This window comes from Chenopodium quinoa, unplaced genomic scaffold (genome assembly GCF_001683475.1).
Source record: "Chenopodium quinoa cultivar QQ74 unplaced genomic scaffold, ASM168347v1, whole genome shotgun sequence".
Classification (NCBI taxonomy): domain Eukaryota; kingdom Viridiplantae; phylum Streptophyta; class Magnoliopsida; order Caryophyllales; family Amaranthaceae; genus Chenopodium; species Chenopodium quinoa.
The window spans coordinates 2,275,595-2,298,515 of NW_018742738.1; positions in this window are offsets into that span (position 1 = coordinate 2,275,595).

The window sequence follows — 22,921 nt, forward strand, 5'->3', positions numbered from 1 at the left end:
CAATCGAGCGGCCAAGTCGAGGTCTCCAATCGTCAAATAAAGCTCATTCTTGAGAAGACGGTTGCAAGGAATAGAAAGGATTGGTCGAACAAGTTAGATGATGCTCTTTGGGCTTATAGAACGGCTTTTATGACGCCTATTGGTACCACTCCATATCGCCTTATCTATGGCAAATCGTGCCATCTCCCGGTAGAGCTTGAACATCGTGCCTTATGGGCTATCAAGAAGATAAATTTTGACTTAGCTAGTGCGGGGGAGAAGAGGTGGTTGGATCTTCATGAGCTAGAGGAACTTCGACTTGATGCTTACGATTGTGCTAGCACCTACAAGGCTCGCTCCAAAGAGGTTCATCACAAGTTGATTGAGAAAAAGGAGTTTTGTGTAGGTGACAATGTCCTCCTCTACAATTCAAGGATGAAGTTGTTTCCCGGAATGCCCATGTCAAGATGGAGTGGACCATTCTTGGTGAAAGATGTTTTTGATAATGGTGCCGTGGAGATTTCTCCTTTGAACTCCTCATCTTCGTTCAAAGTTAATGGTCATCGGCTCAAGAAGTACTATGAGGGAGTGTTTGTTGGACTTGTTCACAAGATGATTCTTTTCACGCCACCTTGAGATGGTGGTGCACGTCGAGCTAACGACGTTAACCAAAAGAGCTTACGGGAGGCAACCCGGATTCTCATCTCATTTCTTTTTCCTTTCTTTTCTTTTATTTTTCCTTGATTGGTTTTTGATTTTATTTTTGAGTCAGTTTTGTGTTTGTCTTGTAGGTCGGGCATTATCATCGCTTGTTGAAAAAAAAAAAAAAAGGGTTTGAAGAAAAGTTAAGAGTGCTGGGGAGAGGGCTCCCCGAAGGCAAGGAGAGACCTCGGGGGCAATTTCTCCTCTTGAGGCAAATTTATAATGTCATTTCCAGGGACTTCCCGCAGTTGCCCCGCGGTCTCTCCGCGGGCGCGGGAGATTCTGGAGAGGGCGCCCCCTGTTGGAGAGGGCGCGGGCCTCAATTCGACCAAATTTAAAGCTTCATTCCAGGAAGTCCCCGCAGTTGCCCCGCGGTCTCTCCGCGGGCGCGGAAGATTTTGGAGCGGGCGCTCCATGTTTGGAGAGGCGCAGCCTAAATTCAAGCAAATTTGGAACCCAATTCCTGGGACTTCCCGCGGTTGCCCCGCGGTCTCTCTGCGGGCGCGGGAGGTTTTGGAGAGGGCGCGGAAAATCTGGAGAGGGCGCGGCCCCCCATCAGGTACTAAAATTCTGAAATTCCAGGAAGTCCCCGCGGTTGCCCCGCGGTCTCGCCGCGGGCGCGGGAGATTTTCTGCGGGTGCAACATTTTCGGGAGAGGGCGCGGCGAACTGGGTTTTAACCCGGGGCACGCCTCTGTTCTCCCTCTCTCCTCTCTTATTTTCTCCTCTTCTCCTTATTTTTCCCCTTTCTCTCTATACCTCCTCTCAAACCCTAACCCCAAAACATCAATTTCCCACAAATTTCTTCACCTTTTGCCCAAATTTTTCACAATTTCTTTCATTTTCCTCCATTTTCAACACTCCTCCTCTTCTTTCTCGTGCTTCTTCGGGAAATTTCGGGTCTTTGAAGTGCTTTGAGTTTACTTTGAGTCTCCAATCTTGGTATATTTCTAACCTTTGTAATATTTTTGTCAATTTCAATTGATTTCTTTACATTGGTTTGTTTACCTTGAATTTGAGCATGATTTTTGTGTTTTATGGTTGATTTAAGGGAAAATTGGTATATTTGGGTGATTGTTACTTTTTCTTGTTGATTCATGATTATATTGTTGAATGATTGTTGATATTGTAGTTTGTTGTTGGATTTTGGTTGTTGTGTTGATTGGAACGGGTACCTTGTAGTTTGTGGTGGTTTGGTTGGATTTGTAAGGAGGTTTGTGAATAAGTTTTGGAGGAAGTTGATTTGTTTAAGGGAGTTTGTTGTGTTCTTGTGACTTGTGTGAATTTTGTTAAAATGGATTTGATAAGAAGAGTCAAAAGTAGCAAGAAGCGCTCCAACCAATCCCCCGGCCAATCTTCTCAAGGCCACTCCTCAAACCCTCAACCCCAACCGCATTCCACAACTCAAGATGATGCTCCTCCTCCTCCTTTACCCCCTCTCAAATTTTGGAACCGGTCTAAACAAACCCCCATCTATAACAAAATGAAAGACCGAAAGTTTAGACCCTCCCGGCATTACTTTCGTGAGGATATGGCCAAGTTAGGAATTGAAAATGACCTTGACATCCTCCTAGATAATTTTAGCTTGGGTGAGTTTCTAAAATCGGCCCCTAGAACCTATTTGGAGCCTTCCATTGAATTTTTCTCCACATTTGAGTTCAATAAGGTGGGGAAACCGATTTTATTATTTCCTTCCAACTCTTCAATGTCAAACACACCATGAACCTAGCCGAGTTCAATGTAGCCCTTGGTTTCAATCCCAGTGGTGATATCTTCGAGCCCCTTATCTCCCTTGTTCAATCTGAGTATAATGAGGTTTCTTGGTGGAGAACCATAGCCAACAAGAGGGAGTTTGATTCGAAAAAGTCTCTTGCTAGTGAGATTATCCATCCGGCCCTTAGGATCCTTCATAGAATTCTTGGGTACTCGGTTTTTAATAAGCAGGATTTGGGGAAATTGTCTAGGGAGGAGATTATGGTGTTATGGATGGCTTCCAAGCCGGAGTTAGGGTCACGGATTAATTTTGGCTATATCTTCATGAATTGTTGCAAGGATATAATGCATGGGTTCAAAACGGGGGAAATTCATTGTGGGGGCATGGTGACACGTCTTGTGTCGTATTTTAAGCAAGAGGGGTTCTTGAAGTCTTTCACTCCGGTTGGAAGGAGTGAAGACGTGTGGATTAGTTTGAAGCAAGTTAACACTTTATGTTTCATAACTAGCACTAGGAGAACCGGCACCTACTCTTGGCTAGTGAGAAATACCCACCATTGTCTTCTCCTTAACCCGGTCGCCACCTCCATCCTTCGTAAGGCTAGGAACATTTGGATGGTCCCTAGGGACAATGGGAAGATTGAGGATGAAATGGAGGAGGATGATGAGATTGATGGGGGTGATAAGAATGCTGAAGAAGAGGAGGAAAGAGGAGGAGATGAATATGATGAAGAGCACCAACAACCGCCACTGCAACAACAACATGAGGATTTTCATGATGATGCTCAAGGAAGAAGAAGAGAAAGAAGACGACAACAACAACAACAAGGTTTCCAAGGGGATGCTTATCTCCGAGAGATGGAGGCCATGAGAGACCAAATGGAGCGCATGCAATTGAGCATGCAAGGTTTGTACTAGGACCACCAAACTTTGTCTTATCAAATTAGCGCATTGTATGACGCTAGTGTGCGTAGGGGGGAGGTCACACCTCCGGTCAACTACCCTTATGTGCCGCCCCAACAAGGGCCGGTACCTTCATGGGGTGGTGACAACCTCCCTACGTACCCATATTGGCCCGGGGTGGAGGACCCTGATGTGCCAAGGCGCGATTTCCCACCTTATGATTATAGGGTCTCGGGGGGGAGTGATTATCGGGGTGATCCCGCATATTACTATGTTCACCCCCATCACCCCGAGCCCCTTGTTCAGCCTGAGCCCTATGACCAATTAACCCGATCCCAACTTGACCTATTCCAGGGTCACTATGGTTTTCCTCCCGGTTACACCGGAGGTTGGGATACGGGTGATGATGGTGCCGGCCCTAGTGGCCAATAGTCCCCTTATGCATGTTTGTTCCCCTTTTTGTTCTCCCCTTTCCCTATTTTGCATGATTATAGGCATCGCGGTCGATGCCTTCATTTTGTGAGGGGGGAGGGTCAAAAAGGATGTTTTATGTTGGTTTGGGGAAGCACCTGGGGCTCGGTAGGAAGTCTTTGATAAGGTTTTTGGTGGATTTTTGCTAATGGTCTCGTTGGTCTGTTGCTTGTTGTTTTGGTTCATTTCTTGATGTTTTTGGGAATTTCTTGAAAAAAAATTTATAAAAAAAAAACAAAAAACAAATAAATAGAAATTTTGATGATGATGGTTTCTCTAGGTCTTTGTATATAATTTGTATTTAAGTGTTTTATTGGTTGCTTTTGTTTGGAAGTTACTAACAATTTCATTTTGTATATATAGCCTTTTTCTTTAACTCACCTTGCTCGTAGCCTATGCTTTGGATTGCGGAACCTTTTGGAGATGCACATTCCTACTCCTTGGGTACTTTAATTTAGAGCGGATGCTTGGTGAGGCCTTTCTTATTTTACCTTTTTATTTTTACTTCTTCATTTTCTTGGTTGCTTAGATTAAGATTAGATTTAGGAGAAGTTGAACGGTTCGAGGATGTATGATTTTAACACCTAGTGTGTTTAGGGTCTTTGGCGATGTGGCCATTAGACTGCTTGTATGTCGATTGGGATAAACGTGTTATGATTGCATCTTTGCTCTTTTCCTCTTTCCCTTTCTTGTCCTTGTCTAAGTTTCCCATTCTTTTCTTTTCTTTTCTTTTCTTTCCTTTTCTTTTAATGTTGTTTGTGTGCATAACTTTTTGAGGCTTTATTTTCACTCTTTCTCTTTTTGAAAATTGGACTTGTATGCACTGGACTTTTGCTTTTGAATAATGGTCTTCTTAGGTAATAATGGTATGCACGGTTTGAGATTACGTTTGGTTGATTCTAGGATTAAGCATGCTAAGATAGTTGTCTAGAACTATGGGGATAATGAAACCGGATTCTACTCGTTTGTGGCATGTTGGTAGTTGCTCCCTATCTTTGATTTGACACCCTTAGTGAGTCTTTGCTACAACCATGTGAGATTTATATTTGTTCAAGCTTTCATCATACTCTTGCATGAGCGGCATGGATCCTTGATTTTCGCAAACCTAATCTAGAATCTTAGCGTATGATTCCTAAGACCGTGACCGAACTACCTAGGGAGGACAAAGGCAAGTTTTTCGGGGAGGTAATTTTCTCTTTCTAGGATAGTCACTTTTTGGTTTGGAATACATTTGCCTACTTGTTACCCCTTTGAACTCTTTTTCCTCTTTTTTTTCAAGCCGCATAATTAGATATCTTGAGCCTTTTGTTTTGTTCTCCTTCTTTTTGGTTTTTGTGAAGCAAGGGTCAATGTTTGGTGATTGTGGTCTATGAAGTTAGCGTTTGGTTCGAATTGGTACACATAATTGAGTTGTTTATATTTGGTAAATAATGGCAAATGCTTATGTAACGCCCGTCCTTAGTAAAAAAAAAGGGCAAGGACTAATGCTTTTAAGGAGTTCAAGGAAATCCAAACAATTTTATTAATGAGAAAATTAAAAAAATAAATAAAAAAAAAAAAAAAAAAAAATTTGAAGTGTCTTTCTCCTCTCTATGCATTGAGGACAATGTTTCTTTTAGCTTGGGGGGAAAGCGCTTGCGCTTTTTTTCTAATAATTGTAGATTGTTGCTTTGAATAAGCTTGGGGGTGTTAATACGTTTTTGTTTGGTGATTACTTAAGTTTGGTGTTGAGATTTGGCCGGTATTTGCTTCACAATTTAGGATAACCACCAAATTTTAAATTTTAAGCCTACCTTAACCCTTCTTGCCTTACGTTAGAACCTTGGGGAAGACCTTTGGACCTAGGAGTTGAGTCTTTCATCGGTGGAGGGAATCATAGGTTGTAGACTAAGGAAAGGGGATGCGAAATCAAGATGTCGAGTAGCCCAAAAATTTGATCCTTTTCCGGTTCCTTCGCGGAATCTATGAGATGCTCACTAAGGGGAGACATGAGATTAGTAGGGGAACGCGGTAAGACCGTTTGGGATGAAAGTGGAATGTGATAACTAGTTCCTATGCTTAGCATATTTATGTTTCAATCAACCTTAGGTATCTTATAACGTGCATTCCATAATTCTCTTTAGAAAGGTTGTTATTCATTTGAATTATAGTCTCTTTGTAAAGTCCATTTCGTAAAGATTTTGTTTCCTTTTTCCTCTTTCTTTTCTTTCTCTGGTTTGCCTCTTGGGGGTTTGGTGGAGAGTTATGGGTAAACTCTTAGGATACCCTTACGAGAGCATCACTCGTCCTCTAGAGCGATCTAGGGGTTTAAATGGCTTGTTGTAGCTAAAAACAACCGTGATTCCTACGACAGTGAGTCTTAGTGTAAATTCTCGCCCCTCTTTTTCTTTTTGCTTTGAATAAGCCCTTCTTATTCCTTTTAGCCTTTGTTTTACTCGGGACGAGCAAAAGTCTAGCTTGGGGGAATTTGATGAGTGCCATTTACGGCACTCATATTGTAGTCTTTTAGGGTTATTTCTTTCCCCTTTTCATACTTTCTTCTCTTATTTTTGGTCCTTTTTCCTTTAGTTTCTCTTTTCCCTCTTTTCTTTATGATTCTCGTGTTTTTATCGTGTTTTCCTTTATTTGTCTCTTTTTCCCTTTTATTTCCTTTCTTTGTGTACTTGTGTAGGTATTGTGAGAATCACTTTGGCAAAGGATTCAATTTGGGACATTAATGATCAAGCAAGGAAGAAGGATTTGGCTAGAGAGGGCTAAGAGAGGGCTTGGAGAGGCCTCGGAGAGGTTTCCAAGGAAATCCAGCAGGCCGCGGGCGCGGGTCATCATGCCGCTGGCGCGGGCCCATGTTACTCAAAATTGCTAAAACATGGCAGGAACTTGTCGCGGTAGCCCCGCAGGCTCTCCGCGGGCGCGGGTAAAATGGAGAGGTCGCTCCATTCAGAGAGACCGCGGCCCCCTGATCAGGCTTTGGGAGCAGGCGATTAGCCGCGGGCAAGGGTTTCACTGCCGCGTGCGAGGATCTCTGTTTCCGCGAGCACAGGATCTGCCCAGATAGCCCGCGGAGGGTTCCGTACCCATTTTTCCGCGGGCGCGGGTCTATCGAGAGAGGGCGCGGGAGCTGCCAATTTCTTCTTTGCTTATAAATAGAATTGTATTTCCTTTTTGAAAGGGGACTTTTGATAATTTTTCATTAGCATAGTTTAAGAGAGAGAATCTAGAGAGAAGTTAGAGAGAAGTTCTTGGTTTTGGATTTGTAACTCAACATTTGACCAATCAAGTTTGGATTTCTTCATTTTCAATCATCAATATTAGTGAGAATCTCTTCCTTCTTTCATCTTTTACTTACTTGCTATTTGATTTTTGCTTGTTACTTTTTTTTCTTTGGATTTGAATTTGATATTGTTGATTATTTTTTATTTCTCTTAGATTTTGATATAGAAATGAAGACTAAAGCACTTTCTAGTTATTTGTTCTTGAATTTCACCATGATTAGTGAGTATGCTAGGGAAAGGGGGAAGCATGTTTGATTAATGAAATTGCTAGTTGATGCTCTTTGATTGATTGATTTCTTGCAATTAAATTGGTTGACATAGTTTTGCATGTGATTGATTAGACTAGGAGTGATCAACCTATAAGATTAATCTAGATTGCATTGCAACTCTTAATGACATGAACAATCGAATTGAAAGTTGCTCTAATTGATTGGGTTTGCTTGTGATTCTTCTTGATTTTCCTTTCATAGTGACACCTAGATTGGCCTATAGGAGATAGCATTTGAACTCTCTTGATTTCTACTATTGTTTGTCCATTGCAATACTTTAATTAATTAATTGAGCTCTAAACTAGCATTATCATTGAACTTGCATGTGGAACCCATATCCCTAGTGTTTAGACCTTTGTTTTACTTGATTAGACTTGCTTTATTTTACCATAGTGCCAACCATAATATCAACTCCATCTTCGAGGTAGCTTGACTTAGACTCTAGTTTTCATCATTGCATTCCCTAGGGATCGACCCTTAACTTGCCCTATATTCATATAAGGTTGGTTAGGTGTTTACAATTTTAGTTTGACCGAGGGAAGATTAGATAACGACCTAGTTTTCCCCTCGTCACTCAGCCTCCATCCATTTGGTGAAGTAATCCACAGCCACCAAAATATAACGATTTCCTCCTGGTGCAGGCGTATAAAGACCCAAGATATCCATGCTCCACTGAGCAAACGGGACTGGGCTATGGATTGCCGTCAGATCTGTAGCCGGGCGGTGAATAAGCTTGCCAAACCTATGGCATTTGTCACACCTCTTCACCAACTCTTTAACATCTGCTTCAAGAGTAGGCCAAAAATAGTGCCGCCTTGCTCTGACGGCTAGGGACCTACCGCCTATATGGGAGGCGCAATATCCCGCATGCAATTCTTCGAGAACTTCTTTACCCTTTTCTTGGGTAACACACTTCAATAAAGGTTTAAGAAAACCTGCCTTGAAGAGCTCTCCATTTCTCATCTCAAAGTTTGCTGCTCATTTCTTCATGACGGTTTCCTCTTGCTGTGTATCAGGAAGCGTGTCGTCTATTAAATATGCCCAGATGCCATCCGTCCAGGTAGAGCTTCGGTCCAAGATTCCAATGGGATCTTCATATATAATTCTTTTTTTCTAGAACTTCCCAAAAGACTGACCGAGGAGTATCACAGCAGGCGGAAGATGCCAGTTTGGACAATGCATCAACCTAGTTGTTATCTGACCTGGGCACTTGACTCAGACGAAATTCTTCAAGTGCCCCAGCCTCTTCTTTGACTGGCTGAAGATATTTGATCATAAACCAACTTTGAATCAGAGTAGGCGTCAATTTTTATTGCCCCTGCCGCCTTACACATGCGGATTTCGACTAGTAGGGCTTCGTATTCCGCCTCGTTATTCGAGGCCTGAAACTTAAACCGAAGTGCATATTCAAATTTGTCCCCCTCAGGGGACTCATATATAATTCCTGCACCACAATCGTTCTTTGTCGACCTCCCGTCTACATACACCTTCCAAACCTGATCAATGTTATCCAGAGGAACCGGTCGTATCATTTTAACAATGAAGTCGGCAAACGCCTGACCCTTCACTGCCTTCCTTGGTTCAAAAGTGATTTCAAGACTTTGCATTTCAACAGCCCATTTAAACATTCTGCCGGATGACTCGAAGGTAGACATTGGCTGCTTGAGGGGCTGGTTGGTGTAAATAACAATCGGATGTGCCAGAAAGTTCGACTTCAGCTTCTTGAATGCCATATACAAAGCAAGGCCAAATTTTTCAACCATGGGGTACCGAAGTTCAGCATTTTTTAGCACATGGCTAATGAAATAGACCGGGATCTGTATGTCGTCTCTCTCAACAAGGAGAACAACACTGAGGGCATGGTGTGAGACTGTTAGGTACATGTTTAACAGCTCTTTAAGCAGAGGGCTGACAAGCCTTAGCAAAGAGTGCAAGTGTTCTTTCAGCTTTTGAAAGTCGCCTCAGCATCATCCCCCCATTTAAATCTAGTCTTATTCCTGATTTCTTGGAAGAAGTAAAGGTATTTGTCACCTGACCGGCTGAGGAACCTCCCCAATGCCGCCAGACAATCGGTTAGTCTATGTACTTGCTTAATAGTGATGGGTGACTTCATATCAATCACCGCCTGTATCTTCTAAGGGTTAGCCTCTATCCCCCTTTGATCAATTAGGAATCCGAGAAACTTCCCAGACTCAACACCAAAGACACATTTCTTGGGATTTAACATGACTTATGCCGCCTGAGTTTGGTGAAGGTTTCTCGGAGATCACAAAGGTGATCCGTCTGTTGCTAGATTTGACTATCATGTCATCAATGTACACCTCCATATTCCTCCCAATTTGATTAATGAAGACTGTATTAATCATTCGTTAGAATGTAGCCAGCTCATTTTTCAAGCCAAACGACATCACGATATAACAGAATAACCCCTAAACAGTGACGAAGGTCGTCTTCTCTTGATCTTTTTTCCACAGGGGTATCTGATGGAAACCGGAGTAAGCATCCATAAAACTCATCAAGGCATGTCCGCCTGTAGGCACGACCACGCTGTCAATCTTTAGGAGCGAATAGTTGTCCTTTGGACATGCCTTGTTGAGGTCTGTGTAATCAAAACACATACGCCAGGTGCCATTCGCCTTCTTTACAAGCACAACATTCGCCACCCAGTCGGGTAAATTACATTGCCGAATGAACCCATCATCCAACAACTATTTTACTTCGGCAGCTGCCACCTAACTTCTTTCCTCGCCGTGATTTCTTTTCTTTTGCCGGATGGGCTTCTTTTTAGGATCCACGGCGAGTTTGTGGACTGCGAGATCCGGGCTGATGCTTGACTTCTCTTCCACTTCAAAGGCAAAAATGTCTTTAAATTCATTAAGCAATAGGTGCAGATCTGCACCCAGCTTAGCATAAGCAGTCGTCCCAACCTTAACATCACGCTCTGGACGGCTGTCGTCTAGAGGTATATCAATATGTTCTCCACCTGTTTGGGGACGGAGCTCATCTGACCGTTCCCCGGTCAGTGATTGTTATTTTTTCTCTTTCTTCACCTCCAGCAGCTGATGAGCATTTCTTTTCTTCCTAGCTACTGGTGGGGCTGGCTGGCATCCTTGACATTATCAAGGTCTATTGGTTCCTGCCCTTGGCCATTTAGGGCCACAATATCTTTGATGGCTGAGAGGTAGCACTCCTGGGTTGTCTTTTGATCCTCATTCAAGGAACCAACAGAGCCATCATCCCTCTCACACTAATGAGCATGAGAGAAGGGATGATTACAGCCTTGGCTTCGTTGAGGGTTGGACGGCCAAGGATGATGTTATAGGCGGTCAGTTCCTCAACGACCAAGAATTACATGACAAGGTGTCGTCCTTTTCCTTTTTCACCCAGTCGGATAGGTAAGTCAATCCTACCGACTGGGTAAACCATCACACCCCCAAAACCAACCAAGGGGTGGGTAACTGGATACATGCTGCTGAGGTTGTATTTCAGCTTTTGCAGGGGTTGGCGACCTTACATTCAATGACGACCGGATCGTCAAGCAAACGGCGAACACTGCCCCTTTCCTTCTCAGTAATCAGAACGTCTAGGAAGGAGGAGCTAGCTGAAGCCTGCTCACCATCATCATTATTGTCTATCTTTCAAAGATTGTCTTGGTGCCCCGGATGGTAGGGCCACCGCATGAGAACCCGCCTGCTTTGGTGTAGATCGGCTCCTTATCGGTGTCCGAACTACTAGCAGGCTGGGGTGTCTTGGATGACTGCCCCGAGTTCTTCTTATTAGTCCCTTTGAACTTAGAAATGTAGGACTTTAGCATCCCTTGTCAGACAGACGGTCCAACGCCCGTTGAAGGCTGAAGCAGTCGTTGGTGTCATGGCCAACTTCCTCATGGTATTGGCATAATTTATTTTTGTTCCTTGATTGAATGGAACTTTTCATTGGATTCGGCTTCTCTAGAGACATCCGGTCCTTGATCTACATGAGGATGGAGTTGCAGTCCTTATTAAACTCGTACTTGGGGACGTACAGTTTAAATTCTTTCTTTTTCTTATGGGACGGCTGATCAGATTCACTCACCGCCCAAACTTGTTTTCTCTTCTTGCTCTCATCTTTTTTCTTCGCCGGCTGAGCAAGCCTGCTGTCTTTTTGCCTGTCAGACTTCTTGGAGTCCAACTGGCTACCAGGCGAGCAGAGATCGGTTTCTTGAATATAGCTTTCCGCCTCCCTCAGGGCCCCCTGCAAGGTAAAAGTCCCTTTTCTAACAAGGCCGAACTTAAAGGTCGACCCGTCTCTCAGACCCTTAAAGAAGTCTGTAAAAGCTAATTTGTCAGACAGTTCCTGAATCTGAATCCTGGTCAGATTTAACCGCCTGACGTAGGAGCGTAATCCTTCTCCCCCTCCTTTCTTAATGGTGCTCAAGTCAAGACTAGTTTTCTTTGCATAGATGTTTATTGAGAAGTTGGAAGCAAACAAGAAGGCAAGCTTCTTGAAACTATCGATGGAACCGGATGGCAAGTTATCAAACCATTGTTGGGCAATGCCCTTCAATGTAGCTGGAAAACATCGACACCAAGTGGCATCATCCAACCCTTGTAAATACATGAGGTTGGTGTAAGCCATGAGGTGATGTTTAAAAGGAATGGTGTCCTTCGAACAAGTGTCCTATTCCGTTAGTGGGTTCAAAAGTATTAGAAAGATAATATATTCAGTAAGGAAAAGTGATCCAAATGCCTAGGTGGAGGCCGCTTCCGATCAGTAATATTAATGCATAATTAATATTACAGCTTAATCTTGACCGAACCCTTCGGGTCACACCCTTAGCAGTAAACAAACCGACTCGATGAATTAATTCGGAAGAAATTATTTTGTGGCCCGAGTATTATATATTTAGACGTCGGTAATTCGAGCTTGGAGTATCGAAACCAAGCGTCGGAGAATCTCAAATGTTGAGCCAAAATTTAGGATTTGGCGAGACGGGAAAATGCTTCAATTAACAAGTAAAATCCTAGCCACTCGAAAAGGCTAGGAAAGCACGCCCAATAGGAGTATGCCACGTGGCAGAACACATGGTAAAACGCTATGTGGCTGCCACGTTGGCAGTCACCAAGTGGTAGCTGCCACGTTGGCAGCCACCTAGTGGCAGCGTGCCACGTAGGCAGCGTGCCATGGTAGCAGCGCGCCATGGTGGCGACACATGTTGCAAGGGTCGTGGACCCGGGGCGATGGGTCATGGACAGGAGCCAAAATAAAATGGCCCAACCGAACCCAACTTGGGCTCAAGGTTGGGTGAAAAATGGTTAGTTCACATTGCATGTGAAATGCCTTGGGGACCAAGTGGGAAAGTGGTCATCACCTAACCATGTGACACTTGTTACTTGTTCCTTGGTTTATTTAACTATGGATTGAATTCATCAATCTTTTCATGTGGGATCTTTTTGTGAAAAGTCCCACATTGAAAGATGAGTGGAATTCACAAGTTATCCTTCCTTATAAATAGCCAAAACATGGCATGAGAATTCCTTGCTTGAGTAGGAGTTCAATAGATCATTGCATTAGCAAAAACTCTTAAACTCATATAATACTCGGGTTTTGGTCGGACCTCGCTAACCTTGAGGTAACACACCTAAAAGTAGATAGTAGTTTTTGCGGATGGATTTCCGTAGGAGGCTCGCGTATTTTCGGAGCTTAAAGATTTCAAGTAAAAGCCCAGATTTCAGGGTGAAGCACGCTTCAAAGGTAAATTCCGATTTTATCCTTTTATGTTTATTTGTTATGCTTTGTGGTTTTATTAATTGCGAGTGGTTCTTTGGGTCGGAGTTGTTTCCGCGGTGAGTCGGACTCACCAAACCCCAACAGCGGTATCAGAGCCTCGGTCATTTATTTTTTAAATCATTATGTTTTTCAAGGTGTTTTTATGGCTTAATTTTTCTAGTCTTGAAGTGTTAATTAGATTAGTAGCTCGTTTCATATATTTTAACCTCGTATTAAAGCTATCATCAACCCCGAACCCAGATTTCAACCCAAAAATAGTGAATTTAGGGTAGAAAAGGCGTTCTAGAAATGTTTTACCCTTTTAGGGCTCGGTTTTTAGCCAAAAAAAACGACCAGAAATGCACTTTTCGAGGGTTTTTTCGTTTTGACGAAAAATTTTAAGTGACCTTGAAAATTAATTGCATATTTATGGTGGTTATGTAATTGGTTCAATACATATTTTATATGCAATTTTAAACCTCTTTAGGCATGATTACTTGGTGGTAATTTGTGTTTGAAAGCTTGGTTTTATTTTTCACATAATTGCAAACTAATTGCATTAAGTGTGAAATTGTTATTCTTTGAGGCTTCCAAGTACTAAATATTCAATCTTTAATTATGCTAAGTGATTGAAACTTTGAGTTACTAAATTCCATGAATTTTTGTTAAACTTTGTTGTTTTAATCATTTTTTAGTTGATTGGAATCATAAAGTTTGAAACTTTGTGATAGAAAATTGTTTATCTTCACATTGGAAGAAACAATTTTTCAAGGATTCACAAGTATTAAAGTTGGAATCTTTATTGAACTTATGTTCATTTTTTTCCAACTCCCTCTTATTTTGTCAAAAACTCAAGATTAAATTAAATTAATTAAATTAATAGTGAGTAATTCGCCTCTTATTTTTGTTGCACCAAGTTAAACCAATTTAATTAAAAAATGGTTCTTGGGAATTATTTTGGTTAGATGCACTTTGAAAATTTTATTTTAAGTTAGACTTGTTTAAATTTTTCATTTTGCACAATAAATTAGTTCTAAAATTAATTTAAAATTAATTAAAATGTCACAGAAAATTTGGGATCAAAGTCCCGAGGCTATGGCACGCAAATCAAGGCATAAGCAACCTTGGCTAGCCGGGCTGCATAGCAGCCCGCATGTGGCTGCCAAGGGGCTGCCATGTGTGTGTGTGCAGGCAAGCCGTGGCTGGTGCGCACGTCCGCAAGCAGCATCGCAGCGGCAGCACGCTGCCTTGTGCGTGCTGTGTTGCGTGGTGCATGGGGCTGTTGTGGCGCGGGTGTGGGGGCACGAGCATGGTGTGCTTTGGCTTGGTGCATGCGTCGTGTAAAAGGTGAATATGCGTAGACATTGCTTGTGAAGCAATGTGGTGCAATGAGATCGAGCAAGTTGTGTGCGAGTTCTGAACACTCCAAATCTTAGTGCTAGGCACTTGGATATTTTGGACTACGTAAAGTTTTGCTTATTTTTCCGTTTTAATTATTTTATTAATCTAATTTCGTTTTAATTATTTTAATTAAAATTTTGGAGGCTAGGCCTCGGGTTTTGAGCGGCATTGGAAAAATTTATTTTGACAAATTTTGGGTTTTACCGACTTAATTAATTGAGTTGGATGCGGAATTTAGTGGCTGCTTCAAATTTTAATTGCGCTTATTTACATAATCGGTGAAAACAACTTTGACTAGTTTTAATTAGGAGTGTTAATTGGATTACTCACCTAGATTAGTTACTAGTTCACGCGTGTTTATTCATTGTTACTTGGTTCTCGTTGTAAAATGCTTGGGCCATTCACAGATAGTGAATGGATGAATGGATTGTATATTCTTTCACAGGTTTTATGAAATGGCAACTAGTGGGGCCCGATTAGGATAGAAAATACGGACTGCGATCCATGATGCATTTTTGTAAATCTAAATACGGCCTGCGAACCGTTGAGTATTTTTGTACCTTAATATTTGGATTAGTTCTAATCGTAGATACTAGTAATTGCATTTAATTTTGGTCAAGTCTTGGAAGACGAAGCCATGAAGTTGCAAATGAAGACCTTTTGTAGATTTGAAGATCTCAAGGGGTCATGCTAGTGGCCAAATGCATCTATATTTATGTTTTTCGTTAAATATATATATGTTTATGTATATGTATTATATGTAAGATGCATGTTTAGGATTTCGAATGTTGTGATCATTAATTAAGTTCACTTAAATCAACCAACATAGAAACCCTAGGTCCCTAAATATTGAGTAAAACTTGTCATTCCAAAACAACACTTACCAACCGAACGAGGGTAGTGGTGGGCTACGCCAAAGAGAGGCATCAATACCTCTCCAAGGAGCGTAAGGCATACCGGGTATGCAAGTTGGTTTTGGTTCTACTCAACGATATGAGTGATGGAGTCCTAACATGTCGTGGCAAAGTGAATAAATTGTTGAGAGAGTATTAGATGCAACGATTTATTCAACCAAAAGTGGCTTGGAGCCATTAGCAAAGCGTTGCTTACCTTAGGAGATTGAGTGTTAAGACAAGCCAAAGCATGCTTAACCACTCTTTGTTTCTTTGGATCTTGGAATCGACTTATTCTCGCCAAATGAGGACAAATTTAATGCGTGGATAAGACGTTTAATAAGATTGAAGATTTTCATGAATACCTTTTAATTTTCTAACTTATTATGTTATTTACTTGATAAATTGTTATACTTTGCACTTATATTTGTGGAATTCCAAATCAAACTGTATTGCTTTCCATGATTTGTAAATCTTTGAGAATGGTTCTCAAAGAAAAGTAAAGCATTTCTAAAATACAATTCTCATAAATGACTTTTATAACAAAGTCCAAAAGGAGGGTTGGACTTCATGTATTCAAAATACTATGTAGTTTTGATAAAACATGAAGTATTGAGTTGCAAACTCAAATTTTCAATATTGACAACCAACATATCTTTTCGCTTAATACATAGATGAGTAGGACTCATTGATGTAGTAATTCAAGCGTGAATTAAAGGAAAAGATGGAACTTTGTTTCACGGCGCATTAGATGCTTAATTATGCCTAACAAAGTTTAAAAGTCAAAGACTCTTAAAGAAATGGTTCTTAAAATATTATGAGATAAAGTATGATAAGAAATATAGGAAACGAGGAACGAAGAAAAGGAATAAGATTCCATTTCAACCCATGAGTTCATATTTTTGTAGTTAACTTAGAAATTTGTTATCTTCACAAGTATCGGATACTGTTTGAGTGTTCCACTTTGAAAGTGACCTCAAACTATTGAAGATAAGCTAAGTTATCGACTTACAAGCTTAGAATGAAGCAAGTGGTGCTACATTAGTTGTAAGGTCGTTTGCTTTGTTTAAAGACCTTTAAGCTAAGGTTGTAACAAATAAATGGTTATTATTATGTTCCATTATCAGCAATTGATCCGTTTACACAGGGAAAGACTCACATTCAAAGTAAAAGCAATAGTTGCGAATTTATTTGAATGGCATGGTTGTCTAAACCATGAGTCAAGAATGCTTCATTATAGACAAACATTTTTTTAACATGATAAACCGGCAAAAGCTCAAAGTCATGGGCATGATTTGCGTTCCGAACGTCTATAGCAATGTCACATCGACAAGAATGTACGCAAGTCTCTATTAGATAGGCTCTTGATAGTTGATCAATTCGGAATCATTCTAAGACAAGCAAGTCTTACTTATTGAAACCGACAAAGTAAATATCTATTGTTCTTGGTATAGACAATTGACTCCGAAAGCTAAAAAGGATTCATTTACTTCAACGTCTCACAAAGAATTTGAAAGAATATGGCTATATTCATCAAATGTGAACAAACTTGACCTTGAATAGTTCAAGAGTTCAGTGAAGTACAGAATCAACTTGGCAAGATATCAAAACGTCTAGATTAGATCGAGCAATGTTTGCTTGAGCCAAGCGTGACCATCACAAAGTTATGAAATTGAAATTTCCATAAAGAACATAGTGTGTCTTCACGGAGATCTCGATGCCATATAAAAATGACTCAAACAATGATGGATCACATCCCTTCCTATAAAGTTCTTAAGATTTGCACAAAGGACTAATGTCACACTAAACAAAATGTCGAAGCTAATAAAGGACGCCATATTCAATAATGGATAGAATTATCTTCTAAATGTATTTTCAAGTACATGTATAAAACTCTTAGCCATAGTGGGAGTTCACTGGCTCAGTGGGAGCTAAGTGACTCAGTGGGAGCTCACCAGCTTAGCAAGAGCTAGGTGGTTAAGTGGGAGCTTAATGGCTCATTAAAGGCTAAGATAGCTCAAGTGGGAGCTAACTGTTTATTTTACAACGAACTTTTACCCAAAGACAATATACATGTCTCTTTGTAAGCATTCAAGTGAGACCATGGGCATTACCACCACAACCTAATTGAGAACATCGTGTTTGTTGCTCTAAGTGGTGTCTTTCTAGAAAGTAACACGTTTCCAAAATGACAAGTGTAAGGAAAATGAACTCGATGACAATCGAGCTTAGCAACAAACTAGAACTGAGAATCTCGGAAGACCTTAAAAGGGCTTGGTGAGAATGCTTGATCAAGAATACTCAAAAGGACTTTACAAGTGCCTTAAAAGAGAATTCATTACTCACAAAACATCATAAATGTTGGAGTAAGATCAACATAATAAAAGGGCTTTGGAAGCGCCTTGAAACTCAGTGGTTGATGCAATTGCTCGTATAGGTATAGAATTCACCAAAGGTTTGGATTGAATCCTATAAATTTCTATTAAGTTAGAAATAAAACCTAAGACTTACAAGCATACTATTTACTATTAGATAGTAAAGGAATAATGTCTTGTAAGATAGCTACACAAATCCAAATTCCGAATAATGGTTATAGGCCATGAAAATCCGAAACAGACCCCATGTTTGAAAATCATGTTTGGAACTTGATTAATTTGCATAAAGAGTGAAAGACCCATCGATTGCAAATAAGATTTCAAGTAGAAAACTAACAAATGTGGAAATGTATATGCATACATAGCTAGATTGGTTGAAAAGGATACAATTAAATTCACGGAGTTGATTTTTATAAAACCTATTTACCAATCGGAATGCTAAAGTCTTTTCGTGATTGTTTTAGCAAAATTGCTCATATGAAATTTGGCAAAATAGATACCAAAATCGCCTTCCTAAAATAGGATTTTAGAAGTGACTATGAAAATAGTCTAAGGGTTTTGAAAATCTAAATAAATGCTAGATTTAAAAGCAAGCTTAAGGAATCCGTCATGGGATTAAAGGAAGCACTGCATATAGAAATTGGAACGTGTTTTCTCATAAAGTTAATAAGAGGATTTGCTTATAGAGAAACATAGAAATTCAGATGAATAAGAAGTTTAGTGGGAGCAAAATTAAAGGTCCAACGAGAAGTTTTCGAACGCTATTGTGAAACAAATATCAAATGCTAAATGTTTAGATTTGAAAGTATTTTGACGATGGACCAAGCTGAAGGTGATACTTAATATACATATTGGGAATTAAGTTCTATGGTATAGATTTAATTAAATGAGTAAAGGAATTTACTATATTAAACATGAAGGACTTTGAAAGGCTTTCGACCCATATGTATAAAACTAAGTAAATGTTTGAACTAAGTATAAGCTAGGCTAAATACTAAGTCAAACAAGAAAGACTCTAGTAAGAGACTTTCAACTATATCACATAGCGAACAATTTACCAAAGAGCTAAAATGTCAAATTGATGGGATAAAGATTTAGAATCATTCTACAATTAAATCCATCATGTAAAGCTATGATATGGAATCGTCGCACGACTTACTTTCTTAGAGAATGTGAAGTATGTATGTAGTACCAATCAACCTAAATCTATGTAATAGATTGTTAGATTATGGCCAAGAACATCCAAAGTACTTGGATAAGTAACAGGATGAGTTCTTGACTTGTGGAAACAAATAGAATTTGAGAATTGATGTTACAAGCACAAGCCTTAACAAGGATTAGATCCTTAACAAGGAGGTCGTTTATAAGCACGAGCTTAAAATGAGTCATGGCTTGAGAATGGTAACATGGACGTGGATCCATGTGTAATGTGCAGGAATTTAAGGAAAATTTCCATGATCAAAAGTGATTATGGTACCCCAAATCATTGTGAGCCATTTGGAATGAAACCCAAGCAAAGCATCATCAAGAAGTCTACTAAAATATATGTTGAGAATATTATTGCCTTAATGGCGATAATAAAGAAGATGTTCTATGGAAAGTTCGTTGCTGAACGTTAATGATTGTAGGTTGTCAATTTGAAGGTTTCAATCATGAAAATGAGTGGGAGCCATCACTTGGACAATAAATCCTAAATCACATATAATCCATGACACTCAAATTTTATCATCTTATTATGAAAGTGATTAGTAATGAAGATGCTAAGATTAGCAAAGTAGCTATAACTAAACCTATGAAATAAGTGAACGACAACATTCACAATTGCATGAAAGAAATCAAGCATATTAGATATGGGTGTGCTTTCTTATATGTTTTATAAAGAGTGATACTCTTAAAACATTCAGAAAAACCATTTATCATAAGATGAACCATTCAGGTTTTGGAGTAATTTAAAATTTCATGCAATTTTATCACTCTGTTTGCTATTTAATTGTGGTTTAGAATTAAATAATGAGTCCATTCGATTCTTGGAATATTCAAAATAGGGTATCAAGACCAGTCTTGATAAGGAAACACCTATTAAGTGAACGTTGAATATTATAATCGAAAATTATCCCTAATCGAGGTCATTTAAACGATGGACGATTAGTGACCAATTGAGATTAGAATGTAGTCTAATTTATAGCACCATTTCTTGTGCTACGAGGACATGATTGTCATAAATCATTTGCACAGGTATTGGTTTAGAACCATATTGGATCGACCTATGAGAATACTTTAAGAGATTAAAAATTGTCATAAGTTTACTTCTCATTACGGCTACCAGAACCTATTTCCTCGACCACGAGTATTGTGAGTTCTCTTGTTTGATTACTAGTCTGCTTTGATGTTATCAAACGTCTGCCGTAATAGGGGATTATAACGGCAACACTCAGGCGAGTAGGTCTTCTCAGTAAGAGTAGCTACATTACAAAACTAGGAATGTCCCCCTAGTAAAATAGGGAAGATGTCTTTGTTGTATACAAGGCCTCTCATAGAGCGAGACTGTGAAAATGTATGGTTGTGCTCGGATGGATTTTAGAAATCATCTGTTTATTAACAAACCGACTCGGAATCGAGAAACACTTCTGGATGTAATAAGGATGACGAAATAATCTTACCTTATAGTTCATGAAGAGACATTAAGCGACATAGGAAAAAGGTTGTACACTAAATGCGCACTTGTCCGGAAGGACAAGTGGGAGATTGAAAGGAATGGTGTCCTTCGAACAAGTGTACTATTTCGTTAGTGGGTTCAAAATTATTAGAAAGCTAATATATTTAGTAAGGTCAAGTGATCGAAATTCCTAGGTGGAGGCCGCTTCCAATCAATAATATTAATGCATAATTAATATTACAGCTTAATCTTTACTGAACCCTTCGGGTCACACCCTTAGCAGTAAACGAACCGACTCGACGAATTAATTCGGAAGAAATTATTTCGTCGCCCGGGTATTAAATATTTAGACGTCGGTAATTCGAGCTTAGAGTGTCGAAACCGAGCGTCGGAGAATCTCAAATGTCGAGCCAAAATTTAGGATTTGGCGAGACGGGAAAATGCTTCAAGTAACAAGTAAAATCCTAGCCACTCGAAAGGCTAGGAAAGCACGCCCAATAGGAACGTGCCACATGACAGCACACATGGCAAAACGCCATGTGGCAACACACGTGGCAGCCACGTTGGCAGTCGCCAAGTGGAAGCCGCCACGTTGGCAGCCACCTAGTGGCAGCCACCAAGTGGTAGCGCGCCATGGTGGCGATACATGTGGCAAGGGCCGTGGACCCGGGGCGATGGGTCATGGACATGAGCTAAAATAAAATGGTCCAACCGAACCCAACTTGGGGCTCAAGGTTGGGTGACACATGGTTAGTTCACATTGCATGTGAAATGCCTTGGGGACCAAGTGGGAAAGTGGTCATCACCTAACAATGTGCACAAAATTTAAAAAAAATCAAGTGTACAATAATTATTGTACATCCACTATAAAGATAGACTAGATTGATCAAAAGTTACCCCTAAAATAAATAAAAGTTACCCTAATATGCATAAAAGTAATCCAATACAAATAAATATTATTAGTAAAGAATCACATTTTAAATGACTAAAAATCAATTATTTATGATTAAATGTAATTAAATTCCCATTATAAACTTTTCTTATTGTCTATTAATATAAAAAAAATGTATTATGTTACCCTAAAATTAGGTAAAAGTTACCCTTATACTGCTCAATGTACAGTAAAATTAGTGTAAACCGGGTATATACAAAAGTTTTTGAACCATGTGACACTTGTTACTTGTTCCTTGGTTTATTTAACTAAGGATTGAATTCATCAATCTTTCCATGTGGGATCTTTTTGTGAAAAGTCCCACATTGAAAGATGAGTGGAATTCACAAGCTATCCTTCCTTATAAATAGCCAAAGCATGGCATGAGAATTCCTTGCTTGAGTAGGAGTTCAATAGAGCATTGCATTAGCAAAAACTCTTAAACTCATATAATACTCGGGTTTTGGTCGGACCTCGCTAACCTCGAGGTGGCGGACCTAAAAGTCGCTAGTAGTTTTAGCGGGTGGATTTTCGTAGGAGGCTCGCGTATTTTCGGAGCTTAAAGCTTTCAAGTAAGAGCCTGGCTTTGAGGGCGAAGCACGCTTCAAAGGTAAATTCCAATTTTATCCTTTTATGTTTATTTGTTATGCTTTATGGTTTTATTAATTGCAAGTGGTTCTTTGGGTCGGGGTTGTTTTAGCGGTGAGTCGGACTCACCAAACCCCAACAATCTTCCGGGTTGGAGGTACCATCATAAGTACCTACTAACACATTTTTAACCTTGGCCGGTTGTGCCGCCTCTATAATTTCCCGGGTGAACGCAGAAGGTTGTTCACCCAGGCGGATCAGACGAAGCTGCTAGTCTAGTTGTTGGACATTGTTGTATGCCGCATGACCTCCGAAGAAGGCCTGCTGCATGAAATGGGGAGAATACAGGTCGTAGACCATAGGTGGTACGTACGGTGCTTGCCTGAATGGACGGTATTACCGCCTATATGGCTCTCATGCAAGGATTACACATTCCCTGCAGATGTATTCTTAATGCTTTTTGGAAAGCTTGAAGTAGAACCTGACTCAGACAACTGTTGATTCCTCTTGCGGGTGATGATCTCCCGGGCATCAAGAGTTGATTTTTTGTTTCCCACCGGCTGTTCACTCTGGCGGGTATTGTTGGTATTCCTCTTAGGAAGAAGAATCTTGGACCAATCAATGGTCCCGACTGCCTTCTCCTTTGGATGCGGAGTTGGCTGCCTATCTCTGACTGACTTCCCCTTCTCTAGAGGAGTCTTCCTTGCCGACTGACCTCTGCTTGGGCCAGCCCGGCTCTTGGTGATCAGATCCTTAATTTCACCATTGAAACTAGTCATAAATTTCATGAGTTCGTCTTGAGTGACTGGAGCAGATCCACCGGTCATATGGGTTTCCCCTTCCGGCTATCGAGGGGGTCGATTTGTACCCGCCTGGCTGGCACCCCGCTCCAGAGAGTCCCTGGGCCGGATGCGCTTGGATATCAAAGAGCTATCACTGGCTATATAGGTTTAGACATGAGGATCATCGTCCTCTTGGTCAGCAAAGACTTCCGGTTGGTCTACCGGATGCTCAGGAGGTG